Here is a 20,526-nt window from a genome sequence, read left to right as displayed (position 1 = left end):
GAAAGATTTTGACAAAATTCAACATCCCTTGATGATAAAAGTCCTGGAAAGGACAGATATTTAAGGCCCATACCTAAATATATACAGCAAATACATAGCTAACATTAAACTAAGTGGAGAGAAATTTAAAGCAATCACACTGAAATCAGGGACTAGACAAGGCTGCCCACTCTCTCACAACTTATTCAATACAGTTCTAGACGTCTTAGTCAGAGCAAGCAGACACTAAAGTAGGTCAAAGGGATAAAGTTTGGAAAGGAAGAAGTCAAAATAGCACTCTTTGTAGATGATATGATAGTATACTTAGTGACCTCAAAAGTTCCACAAGAGAATTACTAAGCCTGATAAACAATTTCAGCAAAGGGACTGGGGATAAAAATAACTCTGCACAAAAGCTAAACAAGCGGAGAAAGAAACTAGGGATATGACACCCTTCAAAATAGCCTCAAATAATATAAAATATCTCAGGGTGACTTTATCCAAGCAAGTAAAAGATATAAGCATATGAGCAGAACATCATGTCTCCGAAGAAAGTGAAAAAGATTTCAGAAAATGGAAAGATCTCCAATGCTCATGGACTGGCAGGATTAATATAGTAAAAATGGCAATTATACCAAAAGCAACCTACAGATTCATTCCAATCCCCATCAAAATTTCAGTCTAATTCTTCATGGAGTTAGACAGAACAATTCATAAATTCTTCTGGAAAAAAAAGACAGGATAGCTAAAACTGTCCTCAACAATAAAAGGACTTCCCTGGGAATCACTATCCCTGAACTCAAGGAGTATTACAGAGCAATAGTGATAAAAACAATATGGCTTTAAGACAGAATCAGGCATATAAACCAGTGGAATAGAATTGAAGACCCAGAAATGAACCCATGGTCACTTAACTTTTGAGAATGGAGCCAAATCCATCCAATGGAAAAAAAGATAGCATTTTCTGCAAATGGTGTTGGTTCAACTGGAGGTCAGCATGTAGAAGAAGGCAAATTGATCCATACTTACTGCCCTGTAGAAACCTTTAGTCCAACTAGATCAAGGACCTCCACATCAAACCAGATACACTCAAACTAAGGGAAGAAAATTGGGTAAGTATCTCAAACACATGGGCACTGGAGAAAATTTCCTGAATAAAACAAAAATGGCTCATGCTCTAAGATCAAGAATTGACAAATGTGATCACATAAAATTGCAAAGCTTCTGTATGGCATAGGACATTGTTGTTAGGACAAAATGGCAACCAACAGATTGGAAAAAGATCTTTACCAATCCTATAACAGATAGAGAGTGTATATCCAAAATATTCAAAGAACACATGAAGTTAGCCGGCAGGGAGACAAAGAACTCTATTGAAAAATGGGGTTCAGAGCAAAACAAAGAATTCACATCTGAAGAATATCGATTGGCAGGGAAATACCTAAAGAAATGTTCAACATCTTTAGTCATAAGGTAAATGCAAATCAAAACAACCCTGATATTTCACCTCGCACCAGTCAGAATGGCTTAGATCAAAAACTCAGCTGATAGCAAATCCTGGCGAGGATGTGGAAAAAGAGGAACACCCCCCATTTTTGGTGGGATTGGAGACTGGAACAACAATTCTGGAAATCTGTCTGGAGGTTCCTCAGAAAATTGGACATTGATTTATCTGAAGACCCAACTACACCTCTCTTTGGCATATATCCAAAGATGCCCCAACATGTATCAAAGACACGTGCTCCACTATGTTCATAGCAGCCTTATTTATAATAGGAGAAGCTGGAAAGAACCTAGATGCTTATCAACAGAAGAATGGATACAGGAAATATGGCACATGTTCACAATGGAGTGTCATTAAGAGATACCAACTAAATAACGATGGAGAAACTTTACTGGCTCTTTATCTGATGTATGGATCATATCTATAAGACACAAAATACCTTATTCATCAGAAATAAAGTAATGCAATTAAATATGCAATATGGTTGATTAAATGCTTAAAATAATGGCACAGTAATTATCAAAAATTATATGAAAAGTACTAAACCCACAAATTGTTGATGAAGTACAAATACAAATGACAGTGTTTGTATAGTGTTGCTGGAACAAAGAACCCTGGTATATGTTTGTTGGTTCTAAAATTCAATATAGCTACTAAAGAAATTAATATAAAACTGAAAACTGAAATTATTTGTGATTCAATAGTAACACCGAAGGAATATGTACCTTGAGGAATATGTCTGTTCCAGGTATAACTCCATGACTGTATTTACCTTCTCACTGTTCAAAATATCCATGTTACAAAATTGGAAAAATAATTTATATAGGCACCAGACCTTTTTTTTAACCATCAAAAGAGCAAAATTATATCATTGGCATGGATATTGATGAAACTAGTTATCATTGTGCCAGTTGAAAATCCAGAAATATGAAGACAATTATATAAATTTTATGAAAATGGCCAACTGCTGTTTGTTTGACTTTGAAGCCTCTACTATAGAAGGAAATTCAGATGTCATGTTGTAAACACGGTCACATTTTCCCCATGGCTCACATGGCCATAGAGAGGATCCTACTATTCCTGTTTTGCTAAATGGCCATGTTGTTATAATGCCTTCCAATAATAACTGTTTTTATCCAGACATTACTACTTTTAATGATCTGTGGTCAGAGAAATGTATAGGTGTACTGTGCAGTAATTACTGTTGATCTGTGTAACTTATATAAGTGCTAAGACCATGAGAAGAAGAAAGCTGAGCATAAGGATGGGGAAACAGCAGAAAAGGAGAAGGCCAAATTGGGGAGTGAGAGGATCCAACCGTGACATCTATAGATGAAACAGTTGTTGGACCAATGGACTCACTGCATCTACAGTCGTATGCACAAGTCCTGTACACAGTTAAGACAATGAATTAGGGAAGATCCCAACAGGCAGTAATCAGTGAACCAATAGATTATAAAAAAAATAAAACAGGAAAATATAAAGAACATGAAGCTGGAAATGGAATGAATCCAGAGAGAGTAGAACCAAGTTAAGGATCGGTGTGATCAAGGTACATTGTATTCGTGTGTGAAGAATAAATAAAATTCTAAAATAAGGAAAAAGTTCTGAAAATATATTAAGGATTTTTATATCCTATGGAAGTCATTTTTTGCCCAAAAATAGAATGGAGAATCCTAACTTTTTGTAAGTTGCAGAATATTCAGTGAAAAAATGTAGTTACATTAGTTCAGTGCATGCTGTCTGCATTATGGAAATATCAAACTGAGACTCATTAATCTGTACAGTTAACTTATATCACCTGTTCAAATAAAATAAAATAAAACACTGTGTAATGATCCACCAAAACCAAACTGCACACTAGAGATTGAAATGCAAACCTAAAAATGCCCTGTTCTTAACCTCAACAATTTTACTCTTTGAATCTCCAAATACTTATGAATATAAAAGTTCTAACCTGATAATCAGCATATCTTATGGTGTCTCTGTGACTTATATAGTAAGACTTTTAGAGTTGCACATTGCCATCAATTATGTCATTCACTTTTAAAATCCTAGGACAACAAGATCTAAAATTCATGGGCTTTGGTCCTGACAGCCAGGGAGTGCACTCTGTACATGATCACTTTATATTAATTAGCTAAACTCTGAAAGGCAATTTGCTGCCTCACATAATTAAATTGATTCATTGCTATGGTTATGGTAAGGGTTTCATGTATATATATATATATATATATATATATATATATATATATATATACATACACATATATACATATATATATATACACACATATATACATATACATATATATATATATATATATATATATATATATATATATATATATATATATATATATTTCTCAGGACAAATTTGCTTTCTCTTGTAATGGATAGTGGGCTATTGATGAGCTTAAACCTCTTCCTTCCCAACATAGCACTTACAATAGATTATTTTTCACTCTCGATCCTAGACACAATAAAGATAGGAAAAACACTGAATATAGTATGGGCTTTGTTCTCTGTCCCAAAAGATCGTTTTTGACTTCTTCATCATATTCACCACCACAACCAACACCACAACCAACACCACCACCCCCTCCACCACCATCATCAACATCAACATCATCATCTTCATCTAATTTACATGAAATTGAATTTGGAATCTTGTTACACCAAAGGATGAAATGAGAAGTATTTTGCTTGAAGAAGAGATGTTGATTAACACTAACTCCTGTACAGTTATTTTAATGTTATAAAGACATTATCAAGGTTTCTTCAGATGATTGATTGAAATGCTAGCATGCTGTACATCAGGGTTTGAAATTCCTGTTGAGAGAGAATGATCTTTTACAGCAAGGCCTTCATTATCAAACTTTAATTTAACCAACGAAGTGAAATTGTCCCAGAAATACTATAGTGCCTCTCCAGAAACAGCTTTTATCCACTGATACACATCTACTTCTATTTCTTAATTGTCATGCTGATGTGGGCTTAGGATACAATATATTCTGAATTATTAATGGTATTTTAGTATTATTTGGGTTAATTGTGAAAATTTCAAAGGATCATACCTCTTCCTTGATTGTATCCCATACATTTAATTTGATCTTGAAGAGTTGCATGAGAACTGAAGTATCGAAAATGTATATCTTCCCATTGAAAATTTCTAACATCCATCATGTGAAACTCCCACTGGACTTCCGTGGATTAATATCTCTGAAAGCATTTAAAGAATTTCCTATTGCAATATTGCAACTCTACAGAAGCTTCACTCCCATAGTTGCAGTTCCAGATTGGCTGTAAACAAATAATTTTCCTTGCCTTGGAAAGGGTTTAAAATATTTTTATTAACTTTTAATATAAAATTTGTTAAGCCTTTGAGAAAAGTGGGCAGACAGGCACTAGAAAGTATGTTTTTTAAAATTCTTTTCTTAAAATTTGACTTTTTCATGCAATGTATTTGAATTATGATTTCCCTTTCCTCTATTCCCTCCTTCTTCTATTCCTCTCCAGTCATCTGTATCTACATTCTTCTGACTCTCACTAGAAAACAAACAGTCATCTAAGGGATAAAAATAAAATGAAAGTTCATGAATTTGAATAGAACAAAACAACAGATAGAAAAGAGCCAATGCAGGCTACAAGAATCTGATACAGACACAGAGACACAGACTTCCATTCACACAATCAGGTATTTCATGGAAACAGAAAACGAAGAAAAAATATATACACAAAGCATACAGAGTAAAAATTAATAGATAAATAAATAAATAAATAAATAACAAAAGGAAAAAGACATTCCGAATAAAAACTCCTGTCATATTATGAGACAAGGATCCCCCAAAGATGTTGTTCAGTTCCCTTATTTCTTTATACGAATTCTACCCTTAAAATTAGTTTGGTTACCCAGTGAGATTCCCTTGGAGAAAACTAAGTTTTCATTTTCAAATGATTATCCACCGGAGATAACTTCCAGTGTAGAGATAAGGTGATATGCAGGGCTTGGCCTCTTTCAAGGGCTAATTAATAGGTAAGGAAATCTGTGAGGTGCTGTCTTCTGAGCTTGATACAGTTGTGGCACTCAGGAACTCAGAATACTTACATCTATCTGAACAGACCCTATATAATATTGACCCTGCCTATTCAAAGGAACTAAGCGAAGTGTTGGAGAATAGAAAATGATGTAGCCACTGGTGTCTTACAAGTTGTTAAGTGTATAGCTTCATGGTCTTTTTCACAAAAGTGACTCAGGTTAAATCCAGGGGGTCATGAAGGAAAAATAAAAGATATGCATGTGCTGAGGGGATTTGGTCTAAAGAGGATATGTTGGTTGGGGAAGATAAGATATTGGGAGTGTAGTGGGCTTCCATACATGTGTTGTGCATGTATGGAATTGTCAAAGAATAACTTGCTTTCTTAAAACTTCCAAATGTAACCACTAAGATCGGTTTGGCAGATATTCTTTCAAATCAGATCTATTTGTTTTTAAAATTGGATCTCATTGTGTAGCTCAAAATGACCTAGAACTCCCAGTGTTCTGTCTACTGCCTCCCATGCTCTTGTATCAGGTTTACTCTACATTGACAAAATTATAGAATATATGTTAATCTTCTGTTTATAAAGTTTAATTACATAATGCAATATTCTCTCATTTGTTTTTCATTTAACAATATATCTTGAATACATGTGCATGAGGAATTTCTTCATGGAATATCATGCATTTAATAAATGGTAGATTACTCATTTGTTTAAATAATAACCTAACTTTGGCATTCAGATTATTTTCATTTTCATTAAGTAAAGTTCGCTACAGAAAATCAGCATGGACACTGACTTTGGCACTGTACTCAGTGGTGATTATTTACAATATATTTTGTTTAAATTACAAAACACATTGTTGGAATGATCTCAATGCTGTAAAGTAATGAAATACTTGTATAAATACTGCCAAATTTCCATCTCTGAAGACTATAATAAATACATAATGCTATCAATTTTTTGTCAAAGAACCCATAGTGTACCATTCAAAATTAAATGATAAATATATTTTAAAACGGTAACAGTCTCTGATTTCTGTCAGTTGTTGGATTAGGGGAAGGATTGACGAAGTTGAAGTGGCGGGCAACCTCTATAGGAAGACCAGCAGTCTCAACTATTCTGGACTGTTGATATCTCCCAGACACTGAGCCAACAACCAGGCAGCATACACTATCTGCTCTGATGCCCTGACACATGTATAGCTGACGACTGCCTGGTCTGACCTAATCCTTGAGAGTTTTGAGGCCCCAGGGATTATGTGGCCTGTCAGAATCTGGGGAACATCGTCTTGGAGTCAGGGAAGGAAGAGGTGGAATGGGATGAGTAACTGTGTGAGGGGACAAGGAGATTGTACAATGGAAGGAATGTATTTAAATAAAATAATTTATAAAATAGTTTTACTCATAAATTCAAATGTTAGATTTTCTTAACATCCACATTGCAATTCAATAGTGAAGTTTAACATTTTATCCTTACTGAACTGTGTAATCTTTAATCCTTAATTTACTCTTCATACTATTTGCGAATTGTCTTCTTTCTTATTATATTGTAGCAATTGTGTTTGCATATGTAGAATGTTTACTATTCATAATATGTGCAGAAAATACATTCATGAATCTTTTTTATTTGAGTGATCTGTTATGTGTGAATGCGTATGAATAGATTTGTGCACATGGACACAGGCACCTGGGGAGACCAGGAGATGTCAGATCCCCTGGAGCTGCTTTTACAGCTGGTTGCAAGTGGCTTCGTGGATGTTGGAAAATGAATGTGTTTGCTCTTATGAGTATAAGTGCTCTTAACCACTAAGCTAATATTACGATACTTATTCCATAATAAAATCAACCTATTTATCATTTTCTCATGTATTTCTGGTGTCTTTGTATTTGAGACATCTTGGCACATTCTAGGTGCTGAGACTACACTCAGCCATTATTTTTTCCAGTTTTCTTTCCTTTATCATTGTAAGATGTGTTTGATTAAATATGTTAATATTATACAGTAGATCTTTCCAATTTTTCTTATAGAACCTTGGATAAGTGTCTGTTTCTGTCCTCTGCACAATCGATCTCATGTGTTTTTGCTTTCATATAGAATGAAGTAAAAGCCAGTTAGTTTTCCTTTGAATAGTTAATGTACTAAGAAAATGTGTTTAATTTCCTATTTTGAGACCAATACAATATATTATTTATTTAAAATGTTCCTATAGTTTTTTTTCTTTTTCTTATTATTACTGTTCTCATTAGTCTCATTATTAATATTCTGTGTAGCCTTTTATGTGTGCAGGTGTTGTGGTGAATATTGAAGTCTTCAAAACATATATGTGTAGGTATCAAATTTAGGTTCTTGGTTTTTCAAGGCATGAAATTTTATCTGCTGGGACACCACACTGGAACACACTATAAAACTTTAAGGTGACATATAGCTCCAGGCTGCTTTTATGTAAACAATATTTTCATCATTTTGCTTTTAATAAATATTTTTGGTTATTCTAATATATTTTATTTTCCATTTTACTTGGTAACCCAAGTATGCTTATTTTAATATTTAATTAATAATTTAATCATAATTATTATGCACTTGAAACCTAGCTAATATTATATAATCTTATATACAATTGAATAAATGCAATTATTTACCTAAAGCATGAAGCTTGGTACATAATTTTGTTCATTATTCCTATGTATTTGCATAAAGCAGAGAATATTTCATCTTTACAATCCTGATGCCAATTTTACAAAGTATGACAGCTACCAACTACATGTGACTTTTAATCACTTAAAAGGTGTTTGGATTATACTATTAAATTATATTTCCCCAACATCAAGTAAATATTTATTTTGCTTAATTTAAAAAATGCTCTATAGCAGGAAAAGTTTAATTTCCTTTTGTTAGTTTAAGACTAAATTTAACTTTTACATTCTCCTGAGTATCAGAAAGTAACTATTAAAGAGAAAGATATGCCGGGCACGGGTCTAATTTCTAGTATATCATATAATTACAATCACCAGTCTTGTCAGTTTCAAGTGATTGTTCACATCATACCTGTAAAACACAATGATCAACATGACAGGATAAACATAAGGGCAGTGCAGTGGCATAAATAGCTTGGTGATAGCCAACAGTTCTCTAATTTTGCTTAAGTCCTGTTCAATGAACATGGATGGTACTGGTAATTTAGCCACATATATAAGGCTATTGCAGCTGTGACTATGGGGGAGTATATACAGTCCCTTACTTACTTAAGCCAGTATCATACCTAACATCAATCAAAGTCATGTGTCCTTATATACAGAATTAATTACAGTCTCTGCAACAAAGATCACAGTAAAAATCCCAGCCTTTCAAAATGCAGGACAGAAATTTCAGGTGCAGTCTCAATGCATCTATCTATAAAACGTCACTTGATTCAAGGCTGAGGAACATTACAGAAGAGGGGAAAGAAGATTGTAAGAGATTAAAGTATACTATGAGATGGTGTTCCAAAGTAACACCAGAAATTACACTTATAGCATCTCACTAACATGACTGCCTAAACAACAGCTGAGGAAGAGAGGAAATGGGGAAGTATGGAAGTTTATTTTTCTTTCTCTTTCAATTCCTTCTTCTTCTTCTTCTTCTTCTTCTTCTTCTTCTTCTTCTTCTTCTTCTTCTTCTTCTTCTTCTTCTTCTTCTTCTTCTTCTTCCTCTTCCTCTTCTTCTTCCTCTTATTCTTCCTCCTCTTTCTCTCTCTCTCTCTCTCTCTCTCTCTCTCTCTCTCTCTCTCTCTCTCTCTCTCTTTCTCCTTCACTCTTTCTCTCTCTCACTGTTGGATATTTCCTGTTTACATTTCGAATGTTATTCCCTTTTCCAGGTTTCCAGTCCACAAGCCCCTTAACCCTTCCCCCTACCCTTCTATAAGGGAGTTCACCTCTCACCCACAGCCTCCCCATACCTCCCCACATTCTCCTACTCTGGGGGTACAACATTGTCCGAAAAAAAATTGTTTCTCATTCCATTGTTTCTCAACAAGACCATCCTTTGCCACATGCAGTTGGAACCATGGGTCAGTCCATGTATAGTCTTGCTGTTGGAAATTTGGTCCCTGGAAGCTCTATTTGTTTGAGATTGTTGTTATTAACTTCAGTTCTTTCAATCATTTCTCTAATTCCTCCAACTGGGGTCTGATTTGCTTCAGTGGTTTGCTGTTGCCATTTGCCTCTGTATTTGACATTTTCTGGCTGTGTCTCTCAGGAGGGATCAATATCCAGTTATCGTCAGCCTGCACTTCTTAGCTTCATACATCTTATCTAGTTTTGGTGACTGTATATGTATGGGCTACGTGTGAGCCAGGCTCTGAACGGCAGGTCCTTCAATATCAGTTATAAACTTTGCCTCCTTATCCCCTCCCATGGGTATTTTGTTTCCCCTTTTAAAGAAGGAGTGAATCATCTGCATTTTAATCATCCTTCTTGAGTTTCATCTGGTCTGTGTATTGCACGATGGGTAATTCAAGCTTTTTGGATAATATCTACTTACCAATGAATGCATACCAAGTATGTTTTTCTTTGATAGAATAACCTCATGTAGGATGATATTTTCTAGTTTATTCTATTTGCCTATGAATTTCATGAAGTCATTGTTTTGATAGCTGAGTAATATTCTACTGTGTAGATGTACCACATTTTCTGTATCCATTCCTCTCTTGAAGGGCATCTGGGTTCTTTCCAGCTTCTGACTATTTTAAATAAGGCTGCTATGAACATATTCGACTATATTGCACTGTTGTATGTTGGAACATCTTTTGGTTATATGGCCAAGAGGGATATTACTGGGTCCTCAGGTAATGGAATGTCCAATTTTCTGAGGAAACTTCAGATGATTTTCAAAAGGGTTGTACCAGTCTGTAATCCCACCAACAATGGAGGAGTGTTCCTCTTTCTCCACATCCTCGCCAGCATCTGCCATCACCTGAGATTTATATCTTACCCATTCTGACTGGTGTGATGTGGAATCTCAGATTTGTTTTGATTTGAAGTTCCCTGATGACTAAGAATGTTGAACATTTATTTAGGTGTTTTTTGGCCAGTTGAAAACCTTCAAATGAGAATGTCTTGTAACTCACTCTACCCCATTTTTAATAGGGTATTTTTGCTTTCTAGAGTCTACCTTCTTAAGTTCTTTGTATATTTTGGATATTATCCACTGTCAGATATAGGATTGGCAAAAATCTTTTCCAATCCGTTGGTTGCAGTTTTGTCCTAATGACAGTGTCTTTTGCCTTACAGAAGCTTTGCTGTTTTATGATCTCCTATTTGTCAATTCTTGATCTTAAAGCATAAGTCACTAGTGTTTTGCTCAGGAAATGTTCTTCAATGCCCATGTGTTCAAGATTCTTCCCCACCTTTTCTTCCATTAGTTTGAGTGTATCTGGTTTTATGTGTAGGTCCTTGATTAACTTGTACTTAAGCTTTGTACATGGTCATAAAATTGGGATTATTTGCATTCTTCTACATGCTGACTTCCAGTTTAACCAGCACTATTTCTGGAAAATGCTATGTTTCTTCATTTGGATGGTTTTATCTCCTTTGCCAAATATCAAACGATAGGGTGTGTGCGTTCATTACTTGGTCTTCAATTCTATTCCACTGGTCTATCCATCTGTCTCTTTATCAATACCATGCAGTTTTTTATCACTATTCCTCTGTAATACTGCTTGAGTTCAGGGGTGATGATTCCCCCAGAAGTTCTTTTATTGTTGAGGATAGTTTTAGCTACATGGCTTTTTTCTTATTCGGAATGAATTTGCAAATTTCTCTTTCTAGCTTTATTAAAGAAGTGAGTAGGAATTTTGATGGAAATTGCATTGAATCTGTACATTGCTTTTGGCAAAATAGTCATCTTTACTAAATTAATCCTGTCAATGCATGAGCATGGAATCTCTTTCTATCTTCTGAGATCTTCCTCAATTCCTTTCTTCAGATACTTGAACTTCTTGTCATACAGATCATTCCTTTGCTTGTTTAAACTAACACCAAGTTATTTTATAATATTTGGGACTATGGTGGAGTGTGTGATTTCATTATTTTTTCTCAGCGTGTTTATCCATTGAGGAGTGGAAGGCTACTGGTCTGTTTGAGGTAATTTTATACCCTGACACTTTGCTGTAGTTATTTATCAGGTTGAGAAATTCTCTGGTGGAACTTTTGGGGTCAATAAGTATATACAATCATATCATCTGCAAATAGTGATATTTTGATATCTTCTCTTCCAATTTGTATCTGGTTGAACCCCTTATGCTGTCTGATTTCTCTGACTATGGCATGGAGTCCTGTTTAGAAAGAGTAGGGAGAGAGTTGGGCAGCCTTTTCTAGTTCCTGGTTTTACTGGGAATGCTTCAAGTTTCTTTCCATTTAGTTTGATGTTAGCTACAGGTATGCTGTATATTTCTTACACTATGTTTTTTTTTTTTTGGTTCTTTTTTTCGGAGCTGGGGAAAGAACCCCGGGCCTTGCACTTCCTAGGTAAGCGCTCTACCACTGAGCTAAATCCCCAGCCCCACACTATGTTTTGATATGAGCCTTCATTTCTTGATTTTTCCAGGATTTTTAGCCACAAGGGTTGTTGAATTTTGTCAAATGCTTTTATACCATCTAATGAAATGTTCATGTGCTCTTTAATTTTGAGTTTGTTTACATGATGGATTACATTCATGGATTTTCCTATATTAAACCATCCTTCCATTCCTGGGTTCAAGTCTACTTGATCATGATGGATGATTTTTTTGATGTGTTCTTAGATTCGGTTTGCAAGAATGTTATAAGTATTTTTCATCAATATTCATAATTCATCAATATGAAATATTCATATTTTCATCAATATCATAAGGGATATTGGTCTGAAGTTCTCTTTCTGTGCTGAGTCTTTGTGTGGGTTAAGTATAAGAGTAATTGTGGATTCATGTAAGGAATGTGGTAGTTCTCTGTCTGTTTCAATTTTGTGGAAGTGTTTGGATAATATTTGTATGAGGTCTTCTAAGAAGGTCTGATAAAATTCTGCACTGAACCATCTCTACTTGGGCTCTGTTTGGTTGGGAGATTTTCAATATATGCTTCTATTTCTTTAGGAGTTATGGGGTTCTTTAGATAGTTTATTTGTTCCTGTTTTAACTTTGCTACCTGGTATCTGTCTACGAAATTATCCATTTCCTCCAGATTTTGTAGTTTTGTTGAATATAGGCTTTTATAGTAGAATCTGATGATTTTTTTTTTTTACTTTCTTCAGATTCCCTTGTTACGTCTCCCTTTTCTTTTCTGATTTTGTGAATTTCGATACAGTCTCTTTTACCTCTGGTTGGTTTGGCTAACGGTTTATCTATCTTATTGTTTTTGTCAAAGAAACAGCTCCTGGTTTTGTTGATTCTTTGTATGGTGCTTTTCATTTCTGCTTCATTGATTTCAGCTCTGAGTTTTATTTCCTGCTTTCTACCCCCCTTGGGTTTACTTAGTTCTTTTTGTTCTAGAGCTTTTACATGTGCTATCAAGCTCCTGATATATGCTCTCTCCTGTTTCTTTTCACAAGAACTCAGATCTATAAGTTTTTATTTTTAGTTCTGCTTTCATTGTGTCACGTATGTTTGGGAATGTTGTGTCTTCATTTTCATTAAGTTCTAAGAAGTCTTTAATTTCTATCCTTATCTCTTCCTTGACCAATTTGTCATGGAGTAAAGCATTTTTCAACTTCCATGTATACGTGAGCATTCTGACATTATTGTTATTGTTGAAGACAAGTCTTAGTGTGTGGTGATCTTATAGAATGCATGGGATTATTTCTATCTTCCTGTATCAGTTAAGGTCTGCTAAGGGACCGATTGTGTGGTCAATTTTGAAGAAGGTTCCCTGACGTTATGAGAAGAATGTATATCCTTATATTTTAGGATGGAATGTTCTATAAATATCTGTTAAATCCATTTGGTTCATAACTTCTATTATGTTCTCTACATCTCTGTTTAATTTCTGTTTCCAAGATCTCTCCAGTGATGAGGATGGGGTGTTGAAATATCCTACTATTATCATGTCAGGTGCAATGTGTGCTTTTAGCTTTAGTAAGTTTTCTTTTATGAAACCTCAGGATTTCTCGTGAGTCATTTTTACTGCACAAATCCAAATGTAAATACAACATTCTAGTTCTTGAGTTAATATTCTGGAAATTTACCTGGGAGAAGAAAGGCCTCACTCTCTAACTAGAGAGCTAACTATACAAATACAGAAATTACTAATGAAAAGTAAGTTGCTGTAAAAATATTTCAAATTAAAATATAGTCATTCTCTGTGTTGGCTGTGGGAAGGTTGTTTATTTGTTTTTGTTTTTGTTTTTTGTTTCTTTTATTTTAATATGGACAAATATTTACACTACATCAAAATAAGTGTGAAATGCCTAACAATAGAATCCTATGCATTCCAGCATTTTTTTTTTCTACAAGAAGAGAGTCCACTGAATGGTCAAGTATGTTCAACAGCACTCTCGCTTCATAATTCTCAGAGCTTTAAGTCTACCCTATGTTCTCTACACTTAGATTTTTATAACTTTTATATGAATGGGTCAGATCTAATCTAATAGATCTAATAAAGTATTATACCTGACTATGTCCCCTGCCCCCACAAGAAAATCGTGTATTGTTTTTCTTTTTTTTTTTTGTTGTTTTTGTTGTTTTGGAGAGCTGTGTTTTTTCATTAACCCAAATAGAAAATTAATATAGTGATCAATTATTGAACAGAAACGAAAATTATGTATTGTGGTGAGAAATTCCCCAAAATAGAGTGTACCCAAATGCAAATCTAAAATGTTTGTGGCTAGACATGCACACAAGCTCAGGACTCATGTAGCTGACAAGCATTCCACACCTGATCAACTTTAGTGATTTGGGAAATTAACTTATTCATACAGAAGCAAACTCATGGGGAATGCTTTTTTTCTTAGCCGTGTTTATAAGTGATCAAATGGTGAAGCAGGATGTAAACAAATACTGTTATCCTTCATTGTTGCTTATTTTAACAGTTTAATTTATGTACAACCTCTACGTGCTTTTTTCTATTGTGTTTCTCTGTGTCTCTGTCTCTCCATGAATATATAGGCATACAAGTGTGTGTGTGAGTGTGTGTATGAGTGCGTGTGTGTGTGTGTGTGTGTGTGTCTTATATGGTATTTATAAACATAGATAACATGTTTATTTATTTAAAATTTGGAAATACTGAAGATCACATTTGATTTGTGGATTAACCATGTGCTGATCTACTCACATATCTCTGATATTTTATTATATCAAGTGAATAGAGAGAGAGCCAAGAGGCTGGTGATATCTCCTACTCTACACTTGTCAGGAAAAAGTGGTCTATTTTTTGTCAAGAAAACCCAAACTTCAGCAAAGACATATACACTCCACAAAACAGGAAAGGACATCTCATTTGAAAGGAAAAGTTATCAGAGTGTGAGAAAAATGAGTTTGCCACATTCCAATATTTGTGGGACATGAGACTGAACTTCAGAAGATATAATGGGAAGGGACAGGCAGAATCCCTAAGGAACCAAAGTACGCTTAGCACTGGAGTTCCTCATTACATGAGAGCTCAGATATTGGTAAGGATGGTAAACATAATGATAAGAACTTTGCAGTCCATACTCAGTCTCCATATAAGGCAACAATGTGAACAAGATGAAAAGTAGTCACCACTACAGTACTAACAGCTACTTTAGCAGTGGTATTGTGAAAAACAGAGTATAACTGGAGAGAGAAGAAAAGGTAGATATTTGAAAACAGACTAGGCTCTGCTGGAACTGAACAATTTTCCATGAAAGTAACCAAGCAATCACACCACAGGTGCCAAATGCAAAAATGAGCAAAGATTAACTGTATAAATACTATGTGTACAGAAATACAGGTAGTTTGTTGGAATTCTATGATGTTGAGATGAAAGAATAGGAAGGAATTTCTATCAAGTCAGGCACCATATCCTGTTCTTAGAATACTCACATTCAAGAGACTGAGACAGAGAAGTTAGGAATTTCAGGTTAGCCCGAACTACATATCAAGACAATACATCTTTTATTCTTTTTTTCTTTATTTAAATCAAAAGTCTGGTTGATAGAATATCACGAACAATATTAAGAAAATAGAAATTTAACGCCTATGCAGTGATACTCCTGCTAAGAAAACATGTTCTATAAAGAGACGTTAATTATTAAGTTACAAATACCAGCTGTCATATTGAAGGTTGTGGCATGAAGGGGTATGGTGTTGTTTGGTTGATCATTCTTCACTTCCATGTCTCATTTTACACATCTTAAAAAGCTTCTCTGATGACCTCCTTACTGTATAGACATCGATATGTGCCTTGCCTTTAATTCTATGTATTAAAACCAGTAATTTATTTATCAAATGACTATTTGATTTTGCATTATCTTCAAAAATAATGGGTCTTGAGGAATTTATACCTTTATTGTGTGGGTTTGAATATTCATAATAGCAATCAGAGAATAATCGGGGCCCAACACACACACAGGGTTTTTGGAGAGACTATACCTGTGGCAATACGAAAGCATAGAAATAAGTAGGTTGATCTGTTTTTCTGCTTAACATTTATAACTAGTTACTGATTAGAATGGGTAAAAAGTTGAGATACAGTCAAGGTTTTCTTTTCCTTAATTTCAATGATTGCTTATACAGCATGTGAAACTGACTCACCCCTGGTAAAATTTCTGCCTGAACTGCATTAGTGCAAAGACTACAAGTTTGCACCAGCTTTGTAAATATTTGGACACTTGACTCAATGCTTAACACACTTTGGAAAATCCGCTTGTGTTAAGAGAGAAAGTATTAGATATGAAAATCTGTGAGAATAAATCACTCCTAAGCTTTGATTTTTGCGACTACAGAGAAAGACTTTGACTCTGATGTAACTGAGTGTCTAAAAGTATTAAAAAATCAATATCTCTTATCTGCAAGAATCCTTTTAGTGGCTTACTGCTCTGTCTTCCAGAAGATGAGTGTTAATTGTGTCAATTGCTCTTTTTGGCAGGAAAAGGGCTTGTCTGTCAAATGCTTTTCAATCGCCAAGAAGTTTGAGGTACCTGGAGAATGCTTCCTCCTGTTCATCCTCATCCTGCTCTCATGGCCTTTGTTATCTGCACCAGTCCATCTCTACACACCCCCATGTACATTTTTCTGATGAACTTACGTATCCTGAAATTTGGTTACACTAGTTCTGTCATACACAATATATGGAGAGACTTGAAAGTGAGATCTGAGGAATCTCTCAGGAGGGATGTGCCACACAGACGTTTTTCTTCACACTTTTTGTATAATTCAGTGCTGCCTATTGCCAGCCATGGCCTTTGTCCACTGTATGGCCCTGCTTCATTCTGCAGCCCAAATGAGTAGTGAGGTATGTTCCCACATGGCAAGTGTTTCACGGGGAATAGGTTGCCTTGTAGGGTTGGGAAAAAACTACTTGAGATCCAAATCTAACCACACACAAGGAGTTGAAAAATTATTGGTCATCTTCCATACCACAGTGATATCCATGCTGAACCCATCATCTTTGCTTAAAGTATGAAGAAGTCAAGACAGGACTGAAAAGAACTCTGGGTCTGAAGAAAGTTCTGATAATAAATAGATAATTAAGGATCCCAAAGTGATCTTTCAAAAAGGTGCAAAGTCTGTGAAAGAAAGAAAAAAAATAATAACTGTGTGTTTTCTTGCTGTCTTGAAACAAACTTTAAGAAACATACCTTTCTTTAAAGTGTTCTCTTTATTCACCACCATGCTTAATTGCAAACAATTGTAAAGTATGCTTGCTACTAAATTACTTTAGTAGATTAATCCAGTACTTAAGTGGTTTCCTCTGGACAGAGTTTAAACCACATGTTAATGTCTCTGGGTCTTGAAAATTCTCTGTATCCATTCTTAGCTATTTGGAAATCTTTCAGAAATTGTTTGTACATGATCTCAGCTCGTTATGATACAATTCCATATTCTTCAGTACATGTAAATTCTTTGCATTGGATGGAACTGCTAATTAGTTCTCAGGAGAGTGAATTGTTAACCCCTGCTTTGTGTACCATTTGATCAGTCCATACTTCAGTTCTGGTCACCCAGTGTCTATTATTTTGGAACAGGAGTAGTCTTTCCTCCACTTTTTGATTTCTAAAAGGGCTGTGGAAAAGAATTTCAGCCAGGTGATTCTCAACATCAGTATCATAGTTTCATATAAACACACACACACGTACACACACACACACACAGACACACACACACACGCACACACACACATACACACATGCACAAACACACACACACCCACACACACACAAATATGCATTCACATACAGGAACTGAAGTGAGTTTACAAGTGACCGAATATAAAAATAAAAGTCAGCTAGAGTTATATAATTAGATTCAGGTTGCTATTCAACAGGAAAATAAAATAATATACAATTAGAATCTTGAGTCTTTATGAGTATAATGAAACAAAAATAAAATTCCATTTAAGTGTGCTGAAAATATTGAAGACATTGACAAATTACCATGACACCAAAACTACAGTATTGTTTTAGGCATGAGTCACCCATACAGAAAGACAGTAATTATATTCTCTTCAGACTCATTGTTCTGAGTTTTCTTACATGGAGTAAGGATCATTCAGGTCAAAATGTTGGTGAAAAAATGACAGAGATGCTGAAAACCAATCCTAAAGTTTTGAAGAGACACACAGTCTTTCCATAGGCTTTAAGTGATTCTCCCATAACTTCTATTACTTTAAAAGAAATACAAAAGAAAATACATTAAAATATTTTAAATATGAAAGGAAAATAATTTAAAATAATTTCATTGCTCCATATTTGGTTCTTGTTAAGATGACAGATATCCTCCTAATGCTTACCTGCGATAAGCGAAGCAAGAAACACTTTGTGGTATCTGTGTCAAGTACATATAATCTCAACCTAAAAGAGGAAAACCACTGGGCAAATCCAAATTCAGAGACATTCTTGCAAGGTAAGTAGTTATCTTCAAAGGTGTGGTCACAGAAGATAAAAATAGTAATGAATTATCACAAAACTGAATGACTTAAGATATGTAATAAGTAAATGTTAACTGGATTTCTGGATTGGATATGGGCATAGAAAGTGTACAGTTCTAGAAACATTGTTGATATGATTTGGTAAACCTACTGTGTTACTTGTAACATTTTTTTTTCAATTTTCTGATTTTTGAGAATTAGTCATTAGATTGCTTAAAGTATATAAAATTCAGGAATTAGGACACGATATAAAACCATACTGTTTCCTAGCAATTAAATCTGTTTTTCCTGTATAGTTTGAATTCTTTTTTATTTTTTGTATTTATTTATTTTATTAATTTATTTATGTCTCAAATGCTGTCCTCCTTCCTGTTTTCCCCCCAGAGTCCCTTAAAACAAACAGCATCCCTTTCTGATTACTTCTTTCAAAAAGACAAAGCAACAGTAGTTAAAAGTCATGTTTAGTCCCTTGATAGCTGTTCCTTTGGCCACACATTTGAAAATCTATATCATTGATAGTGCAGACATTAGGAAATATCTTCAAAAATGATCTTCCAAAATTAAATATTCTCCAGTTATCAGCTATCAGCTATCAGCTTGACAAAAGTGGAAGAACCCATGAACAAAAATATCCTTGTAATGTACGTAGAGAAAATTGATCAGAGAAGAAGGAATACATATAGCAACCTTCCTGGATTCAACACAATAGAGCCTACATTCCTGTAGTGTATTCTTCATGAGTTTATAGAGTTTATGGGCTAATACCTGGAAAAGAACTCCTACAAAAACCAGCAGCAAATTAACCACAAACTGCAATATTTATACAAGCCAAAGAAATATGTGTAAAGTATTATTTTCAGCTCTATATGAGAATATTAATGTTTTTTAATTCATATAGTAATAAAATTTTAATTTCATTTCTGCAAATTTTTATTGCAATTTTTTAATAAATAGATTTTAAGTGACTCATGTGATCATTAACTTTTAGTGGTTTTGATTGCACTATAGAACAATAAAGTGTTTATTTGACTGTGATCATTACTATGAATATTCACGAAAATCAAATTATGTCAACCAGGAACTGCTCTTCTGTTTTTATACTTTTTGTTGTACATATGCTTGTTCACATGTGCAACACATGCATGCCTACTGTCCAGGAGGTTGAAGAAGGTGTGAGGTTCCGTGATGCTGAAATTACAGCCACTTGTGAGCTGTCAACAGGTTCTCTGGAAGAACAGATAATGCTATTAATCACCGAATCATTCATTCATCTGCAGCAAACACCATTTTTTGTAAATATAGTGACTAAATTGTCCTTTCTTCTGCATAGACTACTGTTTTCTCAAATGTGATAATTTAATATTAAACATACACCCACCTGTTCTTAACTTCATATATATATATATATATATATATATATATATACACACACACAAATACATACACAGCCACACACACTCACACTCACACACACACACACACACACTGCTCTTACATTCAAGTTTACTTACTTACTTACTTACACACACACACACACCTGCTTCTTACCTTCAAGTAGACTTAGTTATTTTCATAGTTATTTGTTTATTTATTCACTTTACATGCTGCACACTGCCCCCTCCAGTTCACCCCTCTCACAATCCTTCCCCCAGCCTTTTCTCCTCTGAGCAGGAGGGGAACCCTCGGGTATCTCCTCACCTTGCATATCTAGTCTCTGTGATCACACCATCTGCTAGTGAGGACAGACACAGCAGCCTAGATAAATGGGTTGAGGAGGTAGAGGTCATATCCAGAAAGAGGCAGAGAGCTGGGGTAAAAGATGCCCATGAATCAATGGGTGTTTCCTTAGTTGAGACTCACAGCCTCAGTGATATGGACCTGAAGAAGCAATCTCTGGTAGCCAGAGAGCAACCCAAATGGAGTGATAAAGACACCTACTTTTGA

At 34.8% G+C, this 20,526-nt stretch overlaps 1 long non-coding RNA gene across 8 annotated transcripts in view; it reads left to right on the top strand.

Annotated features, from left to right (window-relative positions):
* Positions 1 to 20,526, top strand: part of LOC134484642 (uncharacterized) — a 203,943-nt gene that overhangs the window by 56,041 nt on the left and 127,376 nt on the right. For 5 of the 8 annotated variants that reach the window (XR_010062208.1, XR_010062202.1, XR_010062203.1 and 2 more), the window contains 2 exons: positions 16,582 to 16,947; positions 18,419 to 18,557. This is a non-coding gene — a long non-coding RNA (uncharacterized LOC134484642). Of the gene's footprint in view, positions 1 to 16,581; positions 16,948 to 18,418; positions 18,558 to 19,660; positions 19,891 to 20,526 lie in introns of those variants that run through there. The other 3 variants (XR_010062206.1, XR_010062205.1, XR_010062207.1) reach the window with 2 other exon arrangements.

Source organism: Rattus norvegicus (assembly GCF_036323735.1).
Source record: "Rattus norvegicus strain BN/NHsdMcwi chromosome Y unlocalized genomic scaffold, GRCr8 chrY_unlocalized_21, whole genome shotgun sequence".
In the NCBI taxonomy this organism is placed as follows: Eukaryota; Metazoa; Chordata; class Mammalia; order Rodentia; family Muridae; genus Rattus; species Rattus norvegicus.
This window is presented reverse-complemented; position numbering and strand designations above follow the sequence as displayed.